Consider the following 6,694-nt stretch of genomic DNA (forward strand, 5'->3'; position numbering starts at 1 on the left):
TCTAACCACTGCTTTGTAAAATTGAAGCATGACTTCTAAATCCTTGCTTTTTTACCCTTCTAGACATTCAGGTCATTTCAATAGAATTTTTTCTGATTATAGCTTGTAGCTGTTTATGACAAGATGATATATGTACCTGGACAGCCAGGTCTGTTTAAAACTTCTCACAATATGCTGTCCTACACCTTTTAGATCTAGAGTGTATGAGCTTCCATTTGCCTACATTGAAATTCATGTGCCACAGTTATGCACATTCATACAGTCCATCAATATCTCTTTAAAAACAATGAACTGCAGATGCCTAGGGAGGCTATGTGTGGATTCTGCACATTCTCTCTCTGTCTGCGTGGGTTTCCGCCAGGTGCTCCTGTTTCCTTCCACAGTCCAAAGATGTGGATTGGCTACACTAAATTGCCCATGGTGTCTAGGGATGCACAAGCTAGGTAGGTAAACCACACCAGGAAATGCAGGCTTACAGGCAAAGGGTAGGGATTGGATCTGGGTGGGATGCTCTTCAGAGGGACAGTTTGGACTAAATGGGCCAATTAAACTGCTTCCACACTCTAGAGATTATGATTCGGAGTAGAAAATCTAATTATTATCTGATTGTTGTTAGGGAACTTTGTGTTTTCCTTTGTTTTCTGCACTGCTGCAGCTACATTTTAAGGAGTGTAGCATCAGCTGCACATTAATTGTCCTGGATTTGTGAAAGATACTGTTTTAATCCAAGTCTTTCTTTCATATAATGGTGAGAGTAATTCAGTGCTAAATACTGAGAAATCCTGCACTTATAAATTATCAATTGTTCCACTGGTGGAGAGATACTAAAGGAAGCTGATTCAATAATGAGAGAATCAGAAGCAACATGAGGACAAATCTTTTTTATTAGGCAGCTGTAGATGCTGGAAATCTGATCTTTTTTATTAGGCAGCTGTAGATGCTGGAAATCTGAAATAAAATCAGAAGTGCTGGAGATACACCAAAGGTCAAATAGCAACCACAAAGAGAGATGGAGTTAACATTTTGGGTCGTGTTGAGCTAAATTGAAACACTGGATTGGATCTTGCTGACTCAGGTTGCCAATGTAACATCTTCATTTAAAAAAAAGAGACAAAAAGGTATCTCTCATTTTGTCCATTATAAAGTATGTAATTACAGAGGATTTAGAAACAAATCATATAATCAAGCAGAGTTAGTGAGGCTTCATGAAGGGGAAGTAATACTTGACAAATTTACTAGAATTCTTTGGGAGGTAACAAACAGGATTAATAATGGGGAAGCAGTGGATGTAATATATTTAGATTTTCAGAAGGCATTTGCCACACATTAGGCTACTTAATAAGAATCCATGATATTGGAGGCAGTATATTATCATGGGTGGAAGATTAGAGAATTGGGATAAGGGAGTATTTTCTGGTGTAATTAGTGATTTGCCTTAGGGACCAGTGCTGGGACCACAATAATTAACAACAGATATTAATGACTTGGATGAGGAAAATGAACATATCACAGCTAAGATTGCAGAGGAAGGTGGGTAGGGGGCGGGCTGCCTTACAGTGGTCAGAAGGTGGGGGGGATGGGGGCTTGCTGGGTCTGTATTGTATGCACTTTTTTCTATGTAACTGGATTGTCCTTTTATGTACAAATGTCATTGTCACCGTCTTTTTATGTGAAACTGGGATTTGAGGTTTGTCCTCATCTCCCTGTAAACTGGTTGAACGGTAGGGTTTGGGGCCTGGCTTTGCTGCTTCTCTCCCTTTTAAAATTGCTGTTGTATACAGCTGTAAATGTTAACTGTTTTTTGTAAACTGTGTTTTGTAATTTGTTTAATAAAATAAAAATAAATTGCAGAGGACACAAAAATAGGTTAGAAGATGAGTGTAAGGATGATACAAAGAATCTGCAGATGGATACAGATAGCTGAAGTGAGTGGGCAAAAACTTGGCTGATGGTATATAATTTGAAGTAATGTGAGTTTATGCACTTTGGCAGTAGTAATAGAAAAGCTGAATTTTATCTAAATCGAGAAATACTGCAGAAAGCTACTGAACAGAAGGATTTGGACATCCTTGTTCATGAATCACAAAAAGGTAGAATCCAATTTCAATGGGTGATAAAAGGAATTTTGGCCTTTATTTCAAAGTGAATTGAGTATAAAAGTAGGGAGGTTTTGCCTCCAGTCAGACGCTAGTCTGACCACAGATGAATACTATGATCAGATTTGGGCCTGTTATCTAAGAAATGATATTGTAGTATTGGAGGTTGTTCAGACAAAGTTCACTAGGCTGATAACAGGTATGGAGGTGCAGAAGTTGATGTTTTGGGTGTAACCCTTCAGAAGGGTTACACCTGAAACGTCGACTTCTGCACCTCCTGATGCTGCTTGGCTTGCTGTGTTCTTCCAACTTCCTGTCTATCTACCTTGGATTCCAGCATCTGCAGTTTTTTTTTACTCTAAAGAAGTATGGAGGGACTGACTTAGAAGGAGAGGGTGACTAGACTGGACCTGTACTCACTGCAATTTAGAAGAATGAGAGGCCAACATTTTGAAACATTCAAGGTTATTCGGGAATTTGACAGGATAGATGCAGAAAGGTTGTTTCTCCCTGTGAAACATTCTATAGCTAAGTGGCATAATCTCAAAATAAGGGGTCACACATAAAAGATAGAGATGAGAAGGAATTTCTTCTCCCAGTGGCTGTGAATCTGTGGAATTCTTTACACAGAGCTGTTGAGACTCGGTCAATTAGTATATTCATGGCTCAGATAGACAGATTTTTTAAAATCAGTGAGGAAATCATGGATTATGGAAGTAAAGCAGAAAAGTGAAGTGATCAAGCTCTCATTGAATTGTGGAGAAGACTTGTTGGACTGAATGATCTACTGTTAACTTCTGTTCCTTATGGCTTTGGGAACCCTTTAAAAGTGGAGGTTAGGACTCAATTCCAGGATTCCCATCCACTTTGACTTTCAGATTTTAACAGAGCACAGTTGAGGCCATGCCATGTTGGCCTCAGTGTGGACGTCCAGTCTTGAGGTGATTCCAGAGTGGTCTCCAGGCCTTCAGGTGAAGCCTATTGCAGTCTGGAGACGAGGCTTGGAGGCTAGGTACCTGTGTGGACTGGTTTGGAAGGACCACTGTTCTGAACATTTTCATTTTTCTATTTTCTAAATTATTTCTGCAATCTTCAATGCTGGATATTTTAATATCTTTATTTTCTAATTATTTTCCTAAGAACTTGCACTGACGAATGTGTACCTAGGGATCTTTTGTACCTAAGATGTCACTGTAAGTGGCAACCTATAAACTTTTCAATGTACTTATTTGAGGTACATGCGACAATAAAGCTAATTCAATTAAAGGCAATTGTTGGAGTCACGAGCCTGCACCTGACAGTCCCAACCTGGCTGCTGACATTGAGGAAACGAGCATGGCCTATTTCTCTGCAATTTCACGGAATCCAAACAAGTTTTTGCCCAATTTGTTGTTCATGTCACATCCGAGGTGTCGTAAAATGTAGTCTGCATGAGGGAACCTTTTGAAAGGCAACTACAAAAAGGACTTCCACATAGTGCCCAGACCAAGCTAAGACCCACCCACCTTTCCTCTCTCACCCAATGCCAAGTTAATCACACTTCCATGCCCAGTCACTGGGTATCCACTGTGTGGAAGCAATAAAACTTACAGTGGCAGTTGTATGTGTAAAAAGAAATACTTTAAAAAAAATAGTTATTTTTTTCACTATATTGAAAAGGACTCCTTTCCACTCGATAGCAATAAAATTGTAACGTGTCAATCATCCAGACATTTTGAAGTTTCAATGTACGCAACTGTAAGGCAATTGAAACCACTTAATCTTTCTGTGAACAAACATTATGACATTGATGGAGATCAGACAAACAGAACTGTCCATCAAGTCAGCTGTTTTGGCTCTTGCATGGCTGCCAGTGGTTGTTCAGTGTTTGTTTTGGCCTTTTAAATCAGACAGCCTCCACACTGCTAGCAACCTGCGCCTGCATTTGAACTTTCTCTCAGGTTGACTGACCTGACTTCAGCCAGCACCCCGCTCCCAGCATGCAAATCCAGGGACTTTCCTGACTCCTGCTGTTGCTGGGGAAAATTCTGCTTCTCTCCACAGATGCTGTCCCAGATGCAACATTTTGTGGTTTACTTCGAAACTAGAACATACTGCCTGAGAAGGTGACAGTGACAGCTTTCAATTGTAGCTTTCAAAAGGGATAATTATCTGAACAGAAAAGATTTGCAACGTTATCAGAAAAATGTGGGGGTGGAGGTGGCTGAGTTGTTCTTATAAAGAACCAACATCTGTTTTCTCCATTACATCTGAGAGTCTGCTTTCCTGCATTAGAAGTGTATTGGAAATGTAACTTTCTGTTGCCAGCTTACTGAAAGTAGCTTCGGCAGCTCAGCCTCATTAATGGTTAGAAATACTAACGGTCCTTCTGTAGAAACTTCTGCATGTCCCACTCAAGGCCACATAACGTAATGATTGGGAACATTATAGTCTTTCCTTCATCGTTTGAGTCAACATTCTGGAACTTTCATCCCATCAGCACTATGACCAGTTGGATTGCAGCAGTTGAAGTCATCTCACTGTCAGTGTCTCAAGGGCAATTAACAAGAACTGGTAACAAATATTGGCCCAGTCAGCGATGCGGTCTCCTCTACACTGGGGAGACAGGACGCCTACTAACAGAGCACTTCAGAGAACATCTCCAGGACACCCACACCAACCAACCCCACTGCCCCGTGGCCAAACACTTCAACTCCCCCTACCACTCCACCATGGACATGCAGGCCCTGGGCCTCCTCCAATTGCCACACCCTCACCATGCCTGGAGGAAGAATGCCTCATCTTCCGCCTTGGGAGCCTCCGACCACACTGCATCAATGTGGATTTCACCAGATTTCCCCTCCCTCCCACCTTATCCCAGTTCCAAACTTCCAATTTGGCACCGCCCTCATGAACTGTCCTACCTGTCCATCTTCCTTTCTACCTATCTGTTCCACTCCCCCCCCATTACCCCCACCTCAGTGTACCTATCACACTCTCAGCTACCTTCCCCCCAGCTCCACCCCCTTCCCATTTATCTCTCCAGCCCCTCAGCTCACAAGCCTCATTCCTGATGAAGGGCTCTTGCCAGGAACGTCGTTTCTCCTCTTCCTCAGATGCTGCCTGGCCCACTGTGCTTTTCCAGCACCACACCCTCGACTCGGATCTCCAGCACCTGCAATCCTCTTTTTCTCCCAGTCAGAAATGCCCACATTTCATGAATGAATAGAAGAAGTTTGGGCTGGTCTAAATGGTTTAATTTACTCACTAATAACGCTATTGAATCTTTCAGTTTTGAGTGGATGTCAAGCTATCATCTCCACTTGTGGGGAAATACAAATCTCGGGCGTCAGAAGTGGCAGATTAGCTAATTTTAAAAAATGAGAAAAAAAATTAGGAGAAATTTCTTTTAGGGTGGTTGGAATGGTTAGCACATGGAGTGGTTGTGGCAAATACATGCATTAAAAAGGGAAACTAAATTGAAGTACAGAGTAGAGAACGGAGTAGAAAGGTGAAGTTGAGACATAAGGGTCAGGAAATGTGATGTATGACTAATCTACACCTGTTCAGAGTTAATTTTGAATTAGTTCACAGATTGTAAACCTCATTCACTGCCCATTTCCATCTGTTCTCGAGAAGGTGATGGTGAGCCATCTTCTTGAAAACTGAGTGCGTTTTCTGAAGCAGTTGGGTGGCCAAGACTCAACCCCATAGTTGTGGGTCTGGAGTCACATCAGCTAAAGCAGAACAGTCTCTGGGCCCTGTGTTTTTTTGATGGTGGTGGTGGCGGTGGTTGGCAGGGGGGTGGGGGGTGGAGTGGGGTGGTTCTTTGCTTGGACTATAGTCACCTGAAAGAAACTGGAAGCCAGGGTGGCAGGCCCTTTAAAATAGGTGAACTTAATCTACAAGGAAGGAGAGTAGTGCACTGCATGATTTTCTCCCATGTACCACCCAGACTGGCTTTAGACTTGGCTATATAAGAATCACAGATATCCTTGCCTAAAGGGCAGAAGTGATGAGTTTTTTAATGATAATTCAGAAATTACATGGTCATCATTATTGGTATGTCTCCAGATTTATTTAATTAGCTGAATTTAAATTCCTTAGCTGTCTGTGGTTGGATATGAACTCTTACCTGATTCATTAGCCTGGTCCTCTGGATCACTTTCCTGAAGAAGGGTCACTGCACCTGAAATGTTCACTTGGCTTCTTCTCCATAGATGAAGTCTGACCTGCTGACCTTTTCCAGCAATTTCTGCTTTTGCCTCTGGATTACTAATTCAGTAATTTAAACATTATTAATGGCTGTGCATAAACATCCTGTGGCCTTTCTTCCTTTTTCACCAGATTAAAAAACATTACTATTTCTATCGCATTCCAGTTCTGATGCAAGGCCTTGACCTGAAACATTAACTCTTTCTTTCCACTGGAGGTCGGCTAACGTGGTGCCACTCTTTAAGAAGAGTTGTAAGAACAAGCCAAGGAACTATAGGCCAGTGAGCCTGACGTTGGTGGTAGGCAAGTTGTTGGAGGGAACCCTGAGGGACACGATGTACATGTATTTGGAAAGGCAAGGACTGATTAGAGATAGTCAACATGGCTTTGTGCGTGGGAAATCA

The 6,694-nt window shown here is 41.9% G+C and overlaps 1 long non-coding RNA gene across 1 annotated transcript in view; it reads right to left on the minus strand.

Moving 5' to 3' along the window:
* LOC140481914 (uncharacterized) overlaps nucleotides 1–6,307 on the minus strand; it is a 29,742-nt gene extending 23,435 nt beyond the window's left edge. Inside the window, exon 1 of the long non-coding RNA XR_011961635.1 lies at nucleotides 6,211–6,307. This is a non-coding gene — a long non-coding RNA (uncharacterized lncRNA). The remainder of the gene's footprint in view (nucleotides 1–6,210) is intronic.
* Nucleotides 6,308–6,694: the final 387 nt, after the last annotated feature.

This window comes from Chiloscyllium punctatum, chromosome 10, assembly GCF_047496795.1.
Source record: "Chiloscyllium punctatum isolate Juve2018m chromosome 10, sChiPun1.3, whole genome shotgun sequence".
Taxonomy (NCBI): Eukaryota; Metazoa; Chordata; class Chondrichthyes; order Orectolobiformes; family Hemiscylliidae; genus Chiloscyllium; species Chiloscyllium punctatum.